This window comes from Sturnira hondurensis, unplaced genomic scaffold (assembly GCF_014824575.4).
Source record: "Sturnira hondurensis isolate 20B ecotype Veracruz unplaced genomic scaffold, ASM1482457v3 Scaffold0013378, whole genome shotgun sequence".
In the NCBI taxonomy this organism is placed as follows: domain Eukaryota; kingdom Metazoa; phylum Chordata; class Mammalia; order Chiroptera; family Phyllostomidae; genus Sturnira; species Sturnira hondurensis.
In genome coordinates, this window is record NW_028086009.1 from 1,629,980 (window position 1) to 1,649,719 (window position 19,740).

The window sequence follows — 19,740 nt, forward strand, 5'->3', positions numbered from 1 at the left end:
TGATTATAGTTTGGTAGAGTTCCAAGACAAATGGGAAAGACAAACACAAATTTTATCTTGAGGTGTAAATACAATTCACAAAGTATTTACACAATAAAATTTCCAGGCCAAATGAGTAGTTACTTCTTAGTCCCAATTTATAAAGCAAACAAGAATACTAAGTTCCATGACGACAGCCCACAAAAGAAACAGATAGTAGAAGCTAATCTGTAAAGTCTTCATTCATATGTTAGAACAATCAGAAATAGCATAGAAATTAACTGATTTTAATATGTTTGGTTAGAGTTCTAAAAGATTAAAAATATAAACAAAGAACAAGTGGATTTAAAAAATAAACCAGCTAGAAATGAAAAATATATTATTGAAATTAAAGCTCCTTGGATTGACTAAACAGCAGATTACACATAGACAAAGAGTCAGTGAGCTAGAAAATATATCTGAAGGCACTGTTTGGAATACAATCCAGGGACACATGTATATGGTAAGTATGTAAAAGGGAATAAGAGATATGGAGAACAGAATAGGACAGTCTAATATGTATCTATTCAGAACTTTAGAAGGACATGATAGAATAAGAAATAATATTTGAAAATATAAAGGCTGAAAACTTTTCAGAATTATTGAAGACCCCAATCCTCAGATCCAAGAAACCCACTAAATTTCAATCAGGTTTAAAAAAGAAAGAAAGAAATCCACATCTTGATATATTAAGTATGAAATTGCAGAATGTTTTAAAGAGAGAGAGAAGATTGTAACATCAGCTCACCAAGGACAATGAGGCTATTTGGATAAGCAAAAGGAAAGCCTTATTGGGCACATGGATGGATATTTAAGTGTTATAGGAGCCCCAGAACCTGTGAAATTAACATCAGCTATTTGCAAAACTAGTAAAGCCCCTTGGTAGTCCACTGAGTACCATTAAAAACTGTGTAGTGGCTTAAAACTCCTTATTTTACAGATGAGGGAAGTAACACTCAGAGCAGATCTTACTCAAATCACGCTGTTAGGGGGTACAGGGTAGAGCCAGGACCAGAACCCAGGTCCCCAAATTCCAGAGAGGTAGCTGCGACTGCCTTTTTACCTGTATCTTGCTACTTTTCTTTAAAATATTATACGACAGCAAAGAGAAACAAAACATGAAGAAAATACAGGGAACAGTTTCAGTTTATTGGGGAAATTTTTGGTATTGTCCTTATGTCCCATGTATAGAATTTAATAACTGTTTGAATACATTCTTACATAGTGCAATGTCCCATCTCTAGGAATCGATGAAACTGCTCACTTTTGGGGATGGGGCAAGGAGTATAGCCTTGATTTGTTTCCTTCTATCTTGTCAGATAACATGAAGGTAGAGAAAGGTTTTAAAAGATGGGATTAAAACTGAGTCACAGCAAGTAGTTCTGGCACAGCATTCTGCCACAGTAGAAGGTGGCAGCAGAACAAAGGGTGGAGGGAAACTCTCACCCTGGGTAAAAGCTTTGCTGAGAAATAGACCAGGAAAAAGCAGGTGCCAAGCCAGAGCATGTGCATATACATCTGAGTCATAGGTCATAATTCTGCAAAACTGGAGATAAAATCTATAGTTTTAACCTAATTCACTGCTTTAGACATGGATGCTTTGCTATCTAACATGTTTATACCTAGATCCGCAAAAGAAGACAACATGCAAGGGCAGGCAATACTGATATATCAAAATGTATCATCTCTGTTTATTCATGAAAAGATAGAAATTGTATCTTTGTGTGTGTATGTATATTTGTAGGTAGGTAGGTATGTGTATGTAAGAATTACTTCTGGATTTTTTCTAATTTTCAGCAAATATAGGCCAACAAATGTGAGGGAATCTGCTATTGGCAGCAATACAATCCATCAAAACAAATTGCTTAACTGAGGGTCAGAACTTGCCCATTAATGTCAGGTTTGACTCTGGGAACGGTGCCCACATTCCAAAGCCTAAAATTGTTTGATACTGACACAATTCCAAATCCTAATGAAATACCTACCCTAAATTCTATCAGGTGATTTACTGTTCATTTTTTAAGAGAAATAAGAGATTTTAGATTGATCTTTAGATTAGGAAGATTATCTTCAAGGTAGAGTGATACATATAACTTTAAATTAGCTCATTTGTAAAGAAGAAGGCTGATTTGGGTATATTTTTCAACCACATGAAACACTGATACAAAGAAATTAATTCCAGATTTTACACATATATTTTAAAGCCAGTGAAAGTATATCAGTTTTCATTCCCAGTGCATAGGGATGTCACCAGATACTTGTGGAATTCATCCTGGGAACTAGTAGATTTCATTTAAAAGCAGCTTTGGAAAACTAAGAAATAACAGGAGGAATTTCTAAAAGAATCAGACAGATGTTTATGGAAATGGAAAATATGGACTCTTAGTCTCTAAAATCTAGGACCAAGAAAAGGGAGACCAAAATACCAATTTAGGTATAAGATAAATGTACAAGCTTTAAAAATAAGAACATTTAAAAAAATTTCTTCATAAGAATGGGAGTCAATTGCTTTGGGTTGGTAAATTGCTAGTTGTACTATGAAGACTAAAGATAAGTTTCAAAAATGCACTTTGCTTTCCCTGAACTTTCTATTTAAAGGTTTCTGACACCCAACCAGAAGATAAGAATTATCTTTGTGCTTAATACAATAGCCAAGTGCTGGAAACAGCCTAAGTGCCCATCAGTAAATGAGTGGGTCAAGAAACGATGGTACATTTACACAATGGAATGCTATGCAGCAAAAAGAAAGAACTACCCTTCAGGACAGCATGGATGGAGCTGAAGACTACTATGCTAAGTGAAATAAGCCAGGCAGTGAAAGACAAATACCATATGATCTCACCTATAAGTGGAACCTAATCAACAAAACAAACAAGCAAGCAAAATAGAACCAGAGATATGGAAATAAAGAACAAATTGACAGTGACAGGGAGAAAGGGGGGAATAACCAGGGAAAGAAGAGGTAGGGCCAAGGAACATGTATAAAGGACCCATGGACAAGGACTATGAGGTGGGGGTGTATTGAATATGGGAGAGCGAGGATGGGCAGAACAGGGGAGAGTAACGGGGGGAAATGAGAACAACTATAACTGAACAAAAATTAATAAAATAAATAAAAAGAATTATCTTTATGCTTTAAAAAATAGTTAACCAATCAGCATTCAGTACTTTGATGTCACATTAGAACCTCTAGATGATGAAGTTAATCAAATGCTTGTGATACATCTCACAAAGCATATACTTTGTTAAATATGCTATTTGAACAGTGTTTTATTTAAGAAAATTAACAAGGGTGGATTATTATTAGCTCATAATGATTCAACAACAACTTGACTTAATTTTCTTAAAGTATGTTGCATTAAAATAGTATAAAAACTCAATTTGTGACCGTGAGTTAAGAAAGTAATTCTTTTTGTTCTACTGTAGTATAACATTTTCATTTTTTAAATTCTATTTATTTATTTTTAGTGAGAGGAGAAGGGAGGGAAAAAGAGAAGGAGAGAAATACCAATTGGTTGCTTTTTGCCCCCAACTAGGGACCTGGCCAAAACCTAGGCATGTGCCCTGACTGGGAACTGAACCAGTCACCTTTCAGTTCATAGGCTGGTGCCTCTCGAGTGTCCCCTGCTGGGAACTGGCCTGCAACCAAGGCATGTGCCCTGACTGGGAATTGAACCTTGATCCTGTGGATCGCAGGCCCGTGCTCAATCCACTGAGCTACACCAGCCAGGGCATATTATTTTAAAAAGCTAAATGAACAAGCAGAACAGAAACAGACTCATAGAGAATATTTTGACCATTGCCAGAAAGGAAGGGGGTTGAAAGGATGGGTGAAAAAGGTTAAGGGATAAAGAAGTACAGCCCTGGCTGGTGCTGTTCAGTGGATTGAGCTCTGGCCTGCGAAATGAAAGGTTGCCAGTCTGATTCTCGTCAGGGCACATGCCTGGGTTGTGGGCCAGGTCCCCAGCTGGAGGCACGCAGGACGCAACTGATCTATATTTCTCTTATACATGTTTCTCTACCTCTCTTTCTCCCTCCTTTCCTCTATTCCTAGAAAAATAAATTTAAAAATCTTTAAAAAAAAGAAATACAAATTGGTTGTTACAGAATAATTGTGGATTGTAATAGTACAGCATTAGGAATATAGTCAATAATGTTGTAATAACTATGTATGGTATCAGATGGGTACTAGATTTACTGAGGTCATCCCTTTGGAAGTTATATAAATGTCTTATACCTGAAACTAATATAATATTGTATGCCAACTGTAACTGAGAAATAAAAAATATATATTTAAAGAAGAGTGAATGGAAATGGTAAGACAGAAAATGAACACATGCTCAGGGTGGCTGGCTCTTTCCTCATTTATCTATCCTTATGCCACACCAACTATTGAACATTTTGAACGTTACCCTTGGATAGACCATGAGATTTTTTTTCACAACCAAAAATAGAATTACCACCCAGTTAAATGCTGCATCTTTCATTAGATGATACTGAATTTGATTTTTAGAAGACATTTAAAAGTTAACAGCATGGAAGCTTTTCAATGTGAGAGTTCCTGGCCATAGATCTGAATAAAATCAATGCACAATCCACACCATGGATACTTAATTCCCCTAAAAATTGGAACAGAACTGCCCTGTGAATGAACAGAAAAGACAGCTCAGAGGTCTGGAAACTTGTCCACTATGGTGTTGTTAGATAGAAGTTTTGGAGAAGGAAGAGGGATGTACGGGAGTCCATAGTACTTGCATAAATAAGCTAATTTATGAGAAATTATTATGAGAAAAAACTTATAAATAATTTTGATTAACTGCCTCCAGCCAGGTATCTGTTTTTAACAGAATCAAGAGGTGGTCTGGAGCAAGATAAAAATCTGATTTAATACACCTCCACCCATACCTATGCTTAGGAGGTCATGCCCTCCCTTGGAGGAGTATACACCACTTTCTCTCACCAAATTGATATGTAATTCTCTCACCTCACCCCACAAATTATCTAAATCCTCAGGACAAAGAGACCAAGTGCCTATGCCTTTCTCAGCCACCTTGGCTAGGCCTGTTCTCTTCCGTGAGAATATATCACTAATAAACTTGGCTTACATATGACCCATATTTTGCCATGTATAATGAACACCCACATTTTTAGCTGAAACTTTCAGGAAAAAAATCTTTCATTTTAATTTCTAATTCAATTATTTATTTATATTTAGATTCTTATTTTGTATTATAAAGGAATTTTAGCACTTATTTATGAACATATTATGGTACAAGAAACTTTATATAACAAATAATTACAAAACACAAGAACAGATTTTTCCCTCAAAAATTTGGGCATTAAACATGGCAAAATATGGTAATAGGCTTGCTGACCTTTAATCTTTTACTGTGATAAAATATTGTTTAAACAAGATTGTTAAAGAATGTGGACAAGTAATTCACATAATTTATGTACAAAAAATAATGGAAAAAAGAGAAAACCTCAGGAGGCAAAACTGTGGAACTAATATATTCAGGTTAGAGAGAAATTCATGTTTGGGTATATTAAGCCCCTAAGTGAAAGAATATAGGGGTATGGACAAAAAAAAAGAGGAGCTATAATAAAGCTAACCGAAAGTAATCTCACAGGGTGATGTGATCCTAAATTCCTAACTGGCAAGTTAAGGTGGATAATCTCACCCCAGGCCTGTATTTAAAGCCTTTTCTTTCACAAAAGGCTTTAAACCAGCCCTGTCCATTATTCTTGTGCATCTAGATTAACACACCTTTGAAATGCCAGAAGTAATCCCCCTCTCTAGGTGTAACTACCACGGAGAGAGAGTACATAATCTTTTTAACTATCCTGTAATTTAATCCCCACCTGCTTTCTTCCACCTTTATGTAATCTTCCTTATGTTCCCTCCTTAATTCCAAAGGTATAAAGGAAATTGCAAAACTAATTCTTCGGAGTATTTGAGATCTTGATTCTCTGTGAGATTATTGTCTGTTTGACTGAAGTGAATTCTTATAAACATTTTCTGCAGATGTCAGGGCACACACAATAATCAACCAATGAATACATAAATAAGTGGAATAACAATGTTCCTCTGTACTCTCCCCTCTCTCTGTAAAATCAATCAATTAAAAAAATTCTCTACAAGTTTGGGTATTCTTTTTTCTTTTTAATTAAAATTTTGGTACTTCCAGGTACTTCAGAGTTATGTTACAGAACACAGGCACTGAGGCGAGTGATGATATACTATTACCGAAAGGACCTCCTACCAGGTTTGTTACGTCCCCTGACTTAGGAAAGACATCTCTCAATGCCGGAGATTTGTGAAAAGGACAGGAAATATTTATTTAAAGCTATACAGACTTAAAGTAGTGACTTAATGTCTTAATTGAAATATCAAAGTCCTTTTGGATACCCATAGATGCCCACAGTGCTTTCTTCTCCCCCTGCCCTAATTCAGGGTACCGTAACTCTGGAAAAGAAGCAAATGTCCATGTTTCAGGCCCGGGCACTGTCAGCTGTGTTGCCATCCAGGCAGGATCTCTAATTAATTCAAAGCCATGTGGCACCTTCTCCTGGCCTACTGGCAAGAGTTCTTTCACCCTTCTTCCTGCTTCCCAGGCCACATGGCCAAAGGGAGCACCCCAAAGCCACATGGTCCTCTTCTACCAAAGCTGCAGGGGTCCCCACTCTGGTCAAAACTGCATGGTTCTTCTCTCCACCAAAGCTTCCGGGGTCTGCACTCTTGACCAAACTTCGTGGCTCTCTCTTCTCTCCATCAAAACTGTAGGGAGGTGGGGAGTCGCCCAAGCAGAGTGGCGGTTCTCTGCTAAAGCTGCATGGTGATTCTCTCTCACATGGCTGTGAGAGTCCCCACTCTACCAAAGCTGCATGGTTCTCCTTACTCCCACAGCCATGTGGTTCCGCTTCAAATGGCTGCTGAGTCTGGGTTTAAATCCCCGCACCAATCTTTCGCTTTGGCCCCATTTCCAACTCCTCCCACAATCGGCTACACTTTCCAGCATTCCTGTATGCTTCCAGCTTTATTGTGCTGCTGTGAGTCTGGGCAGGTGTGGTTGAATGGTGTGGAGCCAATCATCTCCAAGCTCTCCTGCAGGCACTGTAACTCAGGGACCTACCTCCCAGTGACGTCTTGGTTGGAAGTCACTTCCATCCCCCTGGCTCAAAGCATGGCCACAGCTATTTAACATATCTATGCAACCAGTTAAAGGTTATAGATATATTAAATGACCATACCAGAGGTTAGCTGCAAAGCTGTTGCTGTACAAAACAGCTCTCAATGGCCCTGCTCCATTTGTTCCTTCCCCCAACTCACACCTGTGGGGGAAAGAGGTGAGGACATCCTAATATATCCTGAACAACTTGAGTTCTGGACCCTATTCCAAATCCCTCTTTGGGGCCCCCCTCTTGGCTGCACCCTGTTACAGTTCATTTAAGATTTTATTTATTTATTTTTAGAGAGAAGGGAAGGGGAGGAGAAAGAGAGGGAGAGAAACATCCATTAGTTGCCTTCTCCATGCCCCCAACTGGGGACCTGTCCCACAACCTAGGCGTGTGCCCTGACTTGGTATATGGATTAAGATCAATATCAAAGGGCAGCTTCAGTGTGGCAAAATTTCGGTTTCCTTCAGTCCTACCTCTGAAATTATAAATAAGTTTTACATTTCAGAAGATAAATTGGTAGACTGCTCCATATTTCATTCAGTCCTGAGACTGTCAGTTCAGTTAATCTGGGGAGCCTCATTTCAGGAGGTAAAATAGCATTTCTTAACTGCCATTGGTAGAGCTAGCAGGCTAAGAAGTTAGATTGGTTTAGATTTGAACATAGCAGATATGCAAAACAATAAAGTTCTGTCAAACTCTTTAAGAAAGTATTGAGTCTTTGCTAGGAAATCCAAGATAAATAATGAGCAAAATGTTCTTTTAACTGCAAAAGGTCTCAGGTACACTGGAGTTGCCAGGGAAATTGTGATGATTATCCAGTTTATCAGGTGTTGAAAGTGAAGGGAAATTAGATGTTAGATGTAAACTAGTGTGCTAATTAAAAGTGAAGCACCCAGCCAATTTTGTGGGTGCACTCCCCTTGGTTCTGGCAATATCAATGGAAATGGCAAATTAAAGTTACTCATGAGAATGGGCTGGCAGGGTACAGTTTCCCTCAGATGGCAATGAATGTAGCCCTAAAGCAAATAGGTGTCTTGTTTTAATGTCATCTCACTAATATCTTTATGTTTAAGAATAATGGAAACTTTGAATAGAAGATAGATTCTCAAAGAGGATCAGAGATGCACCAAATGAAGTTGTTTGGAATTCATCTCTCTTCATGGTTCTTTTATTTTATTAAATATTTATTCATTCATTCATTTTTAGTTTAACCATTTTTATTTTATTTTTTCCTATTACCCTTTATCCCCTATACCAGAGGTGTCAAACTCATTTTCACCGGGGACCACATTAGCCTTGCGGTTGCCTTCAAAGGGCTGAATGTAATTACGACTCCTTAACAGTTAAGGGGTAGTTACATTTATGCAGTTCTAAAATTATTCCAGTCCTTTGAAGGCAACTTCAAGGCTGATGTGGCCCCCTGTAAAAATGAGTTTGACACCCCTGCCCTATACCCTCTTCCAATTTCACCCACCCCTCTTCCCCCCATGATCACCACTGTTGTCCATGTCCATGAGTTCCTTTTCTTTTTTGCTCAATCCCTCCACCCCCAATACTGCTCCTCCAAAAGTTATTAGACTGCTCCCTTTCCATGAGTCTATGAGTCTGTCTCTACTTCGCTTGGTAGTTCAGTTTGTTCATTAGATCGAGCATATTAGTGAAATTATATGGTATTTGTCTTTCTCTGGCTTATTTCACTTAGCATAATGTTCTCCAGGTCCATTCATACTGTTTCAAAGGGTAAAATTTTCTTTTTTTTTTTACAGCCATGTAGTATTTTGCTGTGTGAATGTAACATAGTTGTTTCATCCACTCATCTACTGATGGATACTTGAGTTACTTCCATATCTTGGCATTTGTAAATAATGCTGCAATGAACTTAAGGTTGCTTATATTCTTTCAACTTAGTGTTTCAGGTTTCTTTATATATATATTCCCAGAAGTGGAATCTCTGATCCATAAGGTAGTTCCTTATCTGATTTTTTGAGGCAGCTCCACAGTGCTTTCCACAGTACTATCCAAAGTGGCTGCATCAGTCTGCATTCCCACCAACAGTGCAAAAGGGTTTCTCTTTCTCCAAATCCTCCCCAGTACTTGATGTTTGTTGATTTATTGATTATAGTCATTCTGATAGGTGTGAGGTATTATCTCATTGTGGTTTTAATTTGCATTGCTCTGCTGATTAGTGAGGTTGAGCATCTTTTTATATGTTTATTAATCATCTGTATGTCTACTTTGAAGAAGTATTTATTTAGGTCCTTTGACAATTTTTTAATTGGGTTTTTGGGGGGTGTTGCATTTTATAAGTTCTTTATAAATTTTCAGTATTAACCCCATATTAGATGCATCAGCAAGTATATTCTCCTATTTAGTGGGTTATCTTTTTATCTTGCTGATGTTTTCCTTTGCAGGCTCTCTATTCTGTTTCATTGATCTGTGTCTGTTTTTATATGTGTACCACGTTGCTTTGACTACTGTGGCCTTACAGTGTAGTTTGATATCAAGTAGCATGAGGCCTCCAACTTTGTTCTTAAGATCGCTATTGCTATTCAATGTCCTTTGTGGTTCCCTATAAATTTTTGAAATATTTGTTCTAGTTCTCTGAGCTACACCTTTAGTAGAAATTGCATTGAACCATAGATTACTTTGGGTAGTATGGATATTTTAATAATGTTAATTCTTCCTATCTGTGGACATGTTATATGCTTCCACCTCTTTATATGTTCTTCAATTTCTTCAGTATCATAATTTTCTGAGTACAGGCTTTTTTACAACTAGGTGTAATCTGCATTCAGATTTCATTACAATTTCTGCTTTAGCTTTGGAAGATGTATGTTTCTAGGAATTTATCCATTTCATCCAGGTTGTTCAATTTGTTGGCATATAGTTGTTCATAATATTTTCTTACAATCCTTTGTATTTCTTTGTTGACAGTTATTTCTTGGTTGTAGGTCCTCGCTGTTGATCATTTGAATATTTCATGCCACTCCCTCTGGCCTGAAATGTTTCTGTTGAGAAGTCAGATGACAGTCTAATGGGAACCACCTTGTAGGTAACTACTTTTCTCATGCGGCTTTTAAGATTCTCTCTTCTTTAAGCTTTGCCATTTTAATATGATGTGTCTTGGTGTGGGCTTCTTTGGGTCCATCTTGTTTGGAACTCTCTGTACTTCCTGGACTTGTGTGCCTTTTTCCTTCACTAGGTGAGGGAAGTTTTCAGTCATTATTTCTGCAAATAGGTACTCAATCCCTTGTTCACTCTTTCTCCCTCTAGTATTCTTATGATGTAGATGTTATTTTGCTTCATGTTTTCCCAAAGGTTCCTTAAACTCTTTTCATTTTTCAAAATTCTTTTTTCTTTTTGCTGCTCTGCTTGAGTGTTGTTTTTTTTTTTACCTTGTCTGCCAAATCACTGGTTTGATCCTCTGCTTCATCTAACCCACTGTTTATTTCTTCTAGTGTATTATTTCAGATATTTCATTCTTTATTTCTGACTGATCATTTTTTTATGATTTGTCTCTTTTCTTGCTGTTGAGCATCCTTAAAATCATTACTTTAAACTCTGTATCTGATAAATTGTTTTGGCTGCCTCTTTGTGTTTGTTTCTATTTATTAAGCAGATCTGCAAAGACTCTGGTGCAGTCCTATTTCAGATGCTGCCTGTGACTGGCCCTGGGTAACCTTTTGGAGCTACCAGTGTTCCACAGCTTGTGGCTCTCTCTGCTGGGCCTGGGTATGTCAGAAAGAGTAGCGCTGTGCATCATGGCTGGCTTTTACCAACTTTAGGCCTTGAGAGGAGGTCAGCTAAAGTCTCAGAGCTCCCATAGATCTGCCTCCACCTTCAGGCTTTCTGTTAGGATTTGTCACTGAAAGTGTCTCTCACTATAATCCTCAGCAGCTGGAGTTAAGCTTCACCGTGTAGGGCAAGAGAGGTTTCTATAGTATGCAAGTACTATTGCTCCCCACCCCACAGCTGATTCTCTGTGGAAGGAAGTGCTCTGCCTTTTGAGAAAGATGACTTGCAGCATGGGGAATGACTGAGCATTCCTGTTAGCTCAGGAATCAGCTGAGCTAACAGCACATCACAGCTGTCCTGTTAGCTATCTCCCCAAAGCCACCAATCCCACTCTCCTCACATGGCTCTAGTCTGCTCTGTCCTCCCTTTGCTAGAGCCCAGGCTGAGTGTCTACAAACAAAATTTTGTGTGTTGGCCCTTTAAGAGGCTCTCTGTGTCCCTAGCCATCTCTCCCTGGCAGATAAAAACTCTGCTACTTTTTAAAGCTGGATGTTATTTAGGTTCCTTTCTCTGTTCTGGTGCTCTAGTCTGTGGAGCCTAGCTTGGGGTGTAGAACCCACACTTTTTAAGGGGAACCCCCCATGCTTGGCCACTGAAATATCCCTCTGGAACTTCAGCTGCCACCCATGGGATCCCAGCTCACCTGCTTGTACCTCTGCACTTCCTACCAGTTTTGTTGTGGTGATATGGTTTCTTCCATATGTCCTTGGTTACAAAGCTTCTCTCCAGCTAGTGTTCAAATGGTTATCCCATATGATTTTCCTTTAATTTACTTGTAATTCCAATTTGGTCCTGGAAGGAGGTTAGTGTAGCTTCCACCTACTCCACCACACCTTGGATCTTCCCTCTTTATGGCTCTTTTTCCTCCATGGAACTAGAATCTGGGTTTTACTCTCTGGTCTACAATTTACTGATTATATCATCTTGGGTTAGTACAATCTTTCCAAATTTCACTGTTTAATTTTATAAATGGAGAAAACAATATTTATCTCACTGAGTTTCTGTAAAAATTAAATGGGATAATGTGGGAAACATATCTCATATTTAGTACCTGTTCTGTGGTTAATAGCAGTTACCATTAATGACTGCTTCTGACCTGCTTTACCTTCATAATCATCACAGCACCTTCTAGTGCAGGGAGGTTTGTTGTTGTTTTGTTTGTTCTACATTTAGCACCAGAGAAAAAACTTCAGGCTCGGGAAAGTTAAATAAAATCTGAAATAATCCAGGCAATGATAGATGATGGGTTTGAGGACTGACTCTAAATATCTGTGCTTTTACTGTTATGCTACATTGAACTCTTCACTTAAAGCAACAACAAAACAAAACCCTTCACAGATATAGCATGATCTATCAAAAACAACAAGGCCATTATGTGAATCTTGCCAGGAGTCTGCTACAGAGAGGAAGTACCCCAACCTCCTTACTCCCCATTACACACCCCCTGCCCCAACCACCAATGAACTTCGCCTGTCCTCTAAGGCCTTTCATGTCTCTTTAAAGGTTCCCCTTGCATGTAAATGTCAGCACCAGAGAACCCAGAGGGAAACCAAAGAGAGGATACAGGCTCCATGATTTGCTAAGGTCCTTGAAGCAAGTATCCTTTTAGTTTTTGACAGAACTAAGGTTTCTTTCTGTTGTTCAAGATTACTTTTAGTCTTAATATTTCTAAATGCCCCTACTGCAAACTGATATAACAAAGATAAATAATGACTAACATTCTCAATTCCCACTGTGTGTGCCAAAATTTCAACTTGTTGAATTTAAGATACATTGATAGTGACATAGTCACACTTTTCTCTTCAAAAAAGAACTCATGATATCAGATTTACTAGCATAGCATTTCCCTGATGTATATTTTTTCTTCCCCTGATGCTGCTGGCAAATCCCACTCTCTTACACACCCCCACCAGCCTCCCAGCCACATCCTCCCACCCCCGCAGTATTTTCTGTAAATGATTTAATTCATCCATGGATTAGAACTTCTTACCACTGAAGCTCAGGCACATTCGCTGAAGTTAGTTGCAATCTCTGTGTCTTTAACTTTCTATAGACCCTGGCCAGGAGTGCCAGCTCCCATTTCTCAACTTCCTCCATTACTTTCAATCCTATTTTAACCCCTAAGTGAAAGTTTCCCTCAGAATTCTTCCCTGGGTATAAATGGGAAAGGGAAATTGGTACATTCTGGCTGTCAATATTGTGAGTTAATGATGAGAAAGAGAGAAATAACCAGGTCAATGCATTGCTGAGAAAATGAATTATTCATCCACCAGTCAAAGATTAGTAGAAAATCCAGGACTCTTTCAATGAACACACAAAATGTAAAATTTTAGCAGCAGAGACTGGTACATGTGCAGAGTTCTTAATTATTTAAAGTATTCTACCAAGATAGGTGATTCAGTTCTAGCACCTCACACTTTAGGAAGCAGAGAATCCTGAATTTTTCTGAACACAGAGCTGTGCCTTTTCAGGTTTGAAATTAAAAGAGAAACATCAAGTGTTTGAAAGACGGAGTGAAAAGCAATAAACTAGGATGTTGGAAACAGCATCCATGGTGGCATACAGGTATGGTTCAAGCAGAAACACAGTGCTGAGGAGGAAGTCAGAAAGATTCATCTGGTTCTCATCCTAGACATTCCACTCTCAAGTCTCCAAAGACCTTCTGCAGGTCTTTGTGTGCAGCCACCATACTTTTGGATTTTGTGCCATCTTCTTTATTAAAATAGTCTGGAGGCATATATTCGTGCATGGAAAAATAAGGCAGAGAAAATGTCAAGAAGAAAAAAATGCCACGGGACAGCAAGAAATAAAGAGGGCTATAAGAACTTTAAAAGAAAATTTTTAAGAAAAGCAGCAAAACTAATGAGTTTTTACATTTATCCATTTAGGATTTCAATTCCTTTTTTTCCCCACAATGGTTTATTTTGTAGCAGATGGTTTTGAGGGAATAGCACCTAAACAGTTATAAGTTTGTCTTGGATAAGCTTTAGGAGCATAAAATAGAATGATCAACTTCCTTTGTGAAGTTTCATGATGCGGGGGAGGGACATTTACTATAAAAACGATTAAACTCTATTTTAGCAACTAGTTTATTTTCCAAACCACCCAGAGAAAACTAAAATGAAATTGTAAGTTAGTAGTAACTATCATCATCAATTTATACTGTGATTTGCAATAATAATATCAAATCAGCTTAATTTATTTTATCAGATAAAAATGTTCTTCATGATTCCCAAGATCTTATTTTGCAAAACCTGACAAAAACCTGTTAGAATAGTGGTTTTATTCTTACCTTGTAATCTTGTTTTGATTTTTCCCCTGAACAGTTGCAGCTCTGTGTTCAGAGAGCTTGCAGCTTCTATTTATTACCCAGCATTTGGATGAGAACCAAACAGCTGCAGAGAGGATATCTGAGTGGGTGAGATTTTTCGTTTTGAATTGCATGTAAAAAGGCAATAGAGTGGACAATTCTGTCAACATCTAAGAAGCCCAGCTTTCTCCCCGCCTTCATCTTAAAATTACTCCAGCAGATAATGGATTTTATATTCTGCGGGGTATTTTTTCTTTCAGCTCACATCAAAATCATCTCACGTGTAACCTTCACCCCATCTCTAATTCACAACCTTCCTCTTTTCCGCCCACATTCCCACATTTCAACTTGGCTCGCTTCAGAGTTAAACTTCACCACTTCACCTTCAGTGCTGTTTATTTTGAAACTCTTTGTCATTTGTATTTTCACTTTTGGCACTCAGCTTCTTTATTTACAACCTTCACTAAGAGGCGAGTTTATTCTTTCAAACTCCTTTACACAGAATCAGCCTCAGCTACAAAAGTGGAATATGCAGGTCATTTGCAAATGAAAGTTCTCAGATACCCCATGCTCTTAATATACCTGACCTGCCTCTCTGCTCCCAGTTGTCCCTCCGTTCTTCCACTTATCCCCAAAATTTCACAGGAGATACCACTTTTTGTTGCCAAAGCAAATCCTAAACTATAGATTCCAGCTCTTCTTACCTCGCGAGACATTTTGCTCCTACATGTCCTCTCTCCCTCTCTTTTGGCATCTGTAATATAACCATAGCAGAAAACAAAGGAGTGAAAAGATGTTTTTTAAAAACTTGAGCTGTTTCTGCATCATAAAATCATACATCAGAAGGAAGATTGCTCTTGTACTTAGGAAGATATTGTGATGGGGCTGCTTGTTAAATAGACATGGGCTTAGCAAGCCCCCACAACCATCCAACCCACACATTTAAAAGGGTGAACTTGAAACAAAGGGATAGAAAAAAATCTCCTGTAAAATTAAATAACAGGAGTCTTTTAGTTTGACTCCTGGCATACTGAGAAATAGAATCTTAGGGTTCTGGAATCCAGGAGAAAGTGAATATTAGATAGCAATGGGTAGCTGGGCAGGAGTTGAGAAACTCTGGTAGAGTTCCCTTGGGAAAAGTAACTGAGGAACTGAAGAACACTGAAGTCTTTTATTCAGTTTAAAGCTGTTTCCTGTTCTGCGTAGTCATGTTCTTCTGAAACCCCAAACCTGAGCAATTATCTACTACACACCATAATGTTGTGTTTGTGAGGGATGAAGGAAGAGGGCTGTGTCTACACTGGGGACAGAGCAGTGAAGATGGAAGGAAAGCAGGCAGGAGGTCAAAATGACTAGTGTTGATAGAGAATTGAACTGTGAGGTAAATGGGAGGGAAAGGGAATGAGTAACAACCAAGGGAATGTCAGCTTACTCTACTCTGGGAATTCTTATAAATACTGAGATTACAAAGGATAATAGTGTGGCTTTGCTACAGAACAGACCCATGTTGGGGGAACATGATACTATTATCAAATGAATCACCCCTTCTCCTGGGGTACCCCTGTACTAGGTTCACCTTGCCTGCCACCAAGGAATTATAGCTCTCAATGCCAAAGATTGGTGAAAAGGGAAGGAACTATTTATTCAGAAGTTATACAGACTTAGAGTAGTGACTTAATGTCTTTGTTAAAATCCCTAAGTCCCTTCAAACACCCACAAATGCACACAGTCCTTCCTTCCCCCCTTTGCCCAGTCTGGGGTATTGTATCTCAGGAAAAGAAATAGAAGTCTGTGGCTGAAGTAGCCCCCAGTTCTTCCCAGTAATCTGTGCTTGGCTGTCAGGCCTCCCACAGTTCCCAGCACCATCGGCTATGTCACTGCTGCAATCTTCAGTTCTTAATCCAAAGCCACATGGCACCTTCTCCTGGCCTACTAACAAGAGTCTTTTCACCCCTTTCCTTCCCTGCCAGGTCTCTCCTGCTTCCTAAGCCATGTGGCCGAGGGAGCCCCAAAGCCACGTGGTTCCAAAGCTTGAGATAGCCACATGATTCTGGCCTGCATGGTTGCCACACCTGAGTTTAAACCCCAGTGCAAATCTTCCTCTTCATCCCCATCTCCAACTCCTCCCACAATCAGTTCAACTCACCAGCATTCCCATAGTTTTCCAGCCTTTCTGGGCTGCCATAGTAAGTCCAGGCAGGCATTGCCTCATGGTATGGAGAGAACCATCTCCAAGCTCTCATGTAGGCGCTGTAATCAGAAGGAGTTGCCTCCCAACTACATTCTGGGTAGAAGTCACTGCCATCTCCCTGGCTCAAAGCACAAAGAAGCACAGTTTCTTAACATATCCATGAAGCCAGTCAAAAATTATAGATATATTAAATGACTATTCTTAAGGTTATTTACAAAACTGTTGAATATAAAATAATTCAATGGCCCTACTCCATGTGTCCCATCCCCCAGTTCAGACTTATGGGGGTGAGGACATCCTATATTTTTAATATTTCCTGGACACCCTGAGTTCTGGATCCCATTACAAATCCCTCTTTGTTGCAGGGGTGCAGCACTGGCTGCATCCTGTTACAAATCTCCCCTTTCCGATACACAACCCTTTTCTGATACACAACCCCTTTATAATCACAAAAAAGACAATGGGTGAAGGTCTCATCTTCTTGTACCTACTTCAGGGCAGACATGGCTATCATCCTACTTAACTTTGAGCCAGGGGTTCCCTGAAAGAGTTGGACAGACAGCATAGTGTGTGTCTTTACGGTAAGGGGAAGGACCTTCCAGCATCCAGGTCAGTTGGCAATTGCTGGGAAGTTGCAGGCTTGATTCCAAAGTCTGGAATTACTGGACAGTTGGCAACTTTGTCACATTCTGGAGATGATAGATTTGGCAAGAGAGTTGGAAGACACATTTAAATCATGATCACTAAATGATGAAGGCAGGGACTTAAGTAAAGAATGGCTTATCTGGAGGAAGGTGTGTCAGGCATGCTGCACCTATCCAAAACCCTTGTGTCCCACTATACTTTCTTTGGGCTGAGGGGTATATTTTAGGATTTCCTTCCTTTCAGATTTCTGGGCCCTTTCTGTTCAAGCCATCAAGACAGAAAAGGGAAAATCAGTTTTAAAGTGAAGCCCACAGACAGCCCTAGCCCTTCACCAACCCAACCACTTAGTTCAGCCAAACAGTTGAGTCTCAGGGGTGATAATGAAAATGAGTACCTTAAGAGAGGTCCATATTGCAACCAATCACTAAGGTAATGAGGTCATAGGCATACGCCCTACGAAAACAGGAGAAAGAACGCAGATGTTAATTCACACAACAATCCCCAAGCCAGTTTCTGTGCCTGTGAGAATATTTTCTGGGAAGACATCCAGTTGTAAGGCCTTTGTTGCAACGACACTTAATAGTGGCAATTTTACAAGTCCTTCATGCCTGTAAATTGAACATCTTTGGTGATATTATAAACCTACTTTTAACTTCCAAATGAAAACAAACTTTCAAGACAGTTAGCTGCACTATTCTGATGTCTACAAAAGTCTGTCACAAACCGCACAAGCAACCAAAGTGCCAGACTTTTTCTTGAGGTCTTTCACTAGCTTCACAAGCTAATCCCAGTTTTTCAGGGTTTTCTGGTGACAACCAGAACCCAGACATGCCTTCTTCCAGCATGACATTCCCTTCAAAATCTTGGTTAACAAAACCACCGTTAATGATAGGTCTTATTGGATGTATGCAAAGAAACCTTACGTCATTACTCACTTCTTTGGAATGCCAAATTCTGGAGGGATTAGGTAAGGAGAAAAATACAAAGCATGAGGGAGAATCCTTGTCTTTCTGATATCCACTGAGATTGCATTGCCATGTCTTATACTTTCCCTGTTTACCTTCCCACATAGTGTGAGGTTTTAATCTTCCCTGGAAACCTGTTTCCTTTTTAGAGCAGATGCAGAGCAAAATCCAGAACACAGAGTCCCAGGAAAACAATACACAGGAAGAGGTATTCTCTTGCACTACTGCGTCCACTGTTGCCCTGGCAGAGACATGCCCTTTCAGGCCAGGGCATGCTCTGGCATGCAAAGGAGCAGAGACATGCTCTTTTGCCTCAGGCTGAAACACTCATCAGCCCTGAATGCCCACTCTTGGGTGCTGAGTAACAAAGGCATTCTCCCCAACTGGTTACAGATGACTTTTCCTAGATCTAAGATACAGAAGATTTCTGATCAGAAACAGCCTAACACAAACCACATTCCCATAAAACCAGAAGACAAGTAGTTGTGGTTTCCTTTCCTCCAGGTTTAAAACTTACACACACACACACACACACACACACACACACACACATATATATATACACACACACACACACATACCCATCCAGATTAAACCATAATTCACTTTTAATACCTGTTCTTTTCCCACACTGGGAAGGACTATACTTAAACTCAGTATCTGACAGCTAAAAGGTCCCTAGACTTACAAACACATGTATAAAATAACAGTAACATTGTCACCCTGTATTAGGGTTTGCTGTCTCTCTCCAGGAGAAAAATTTCAAACCTTCCTCTGGAGTACAGGTCCAGCTTTCCCTTTCAATATCAACCACAGCAGTAGGCTCTATGTCCCCCTCTGGTAGTGCCTGTTTTACCAATGTGTGGTGAATTCAGGGCTTAACTCCCATCAGCTTCAGGGAAGAATGCATTGTCAATAGTATCATAGGAACCAGTCCATTGTTCAGACAGCAGCTCTTCAGGGCCCTGAGTCTTCCAGGTCTTCAGTTAGACTCCGTCCCCTGGCTGGAATGGGTGCAAGGGCTTGTCAGATGGGTAGACAGACCAGCAATGAGTAAACTTGTGCAAAATGGTTATTGTTTACCCTACATGTTATACATATGCTTAATTCTTGCCTTGTCCTCCAAATCTAGAGGGGGTGTACCTAAAGCAGAAATTCGGAGGGGTTTCCCATAAACTATTTCAAAAGGGCTCAATTTAAATCCACTCCTGGGTGCCACCCTAATTCAGAGCAAAGCAATGGGGAGTGCCTGGTCCCATTTTGGATGTGTTTTCTGACATATTTTTGCCAGGGTCTTCTTTTGGGTGTGATTCATTTTCTCAGTCTTTCCCGTGGACTGAGGTCTCCAGGATACGTACAATTTCCATCGTATTTGTAATGCCTGTTCAACCTTCTAGGAGATTTCTGAAGTGAACAATAGTCCCTTGTCTCTTTGAATGCTTTGGGCAAGTCTAAAGCTGAGAATTATTTAAGCAACAGTTTTGCCAAGTCAGTTGCCTTTTCAGTCCTGGTCAGGTACACCTCTACCCATCCAGAGAAAGTATACATGAAGACCAATAAGAATTTGAAATTTCCCTTGGTTTTAGGCATTTGTGTGAAGTCCACCTGCCAGTCTTTGAATGGACACATCCTTTTAT

General features: G+C 39.4%; 1 protein-coding gene across 5 annotated transcripts in view; it reads right to left on the reverse strand.

Moving 5' to 3' along the window:
* Positions 1-14,564, reverse strand: part of IL33 (interleukin 33) — a 45,276-nt gene extending 30,712 nt beyond the window's left edge. For 2 of the 5 annotated variants that reach the window (XM_037061406.1, XM_037061407.1), the window contains exon 1: positions 14,285-14,561. The gene's annotated coding sequence lies outside the window, so the exon portion shown is untranslated. Of the gene's footprint in view, positions 1-14,284 lie in introns of all 5 variants that reach the window. The other 3 variants (XM_037061402.1, XM_037061403.1, XM_037061409.1) reach the window with 2 other exon arrangements.
* Between the last annotated feature and the right edge of the window lie 5,176 nt (positions 14,565-19,740).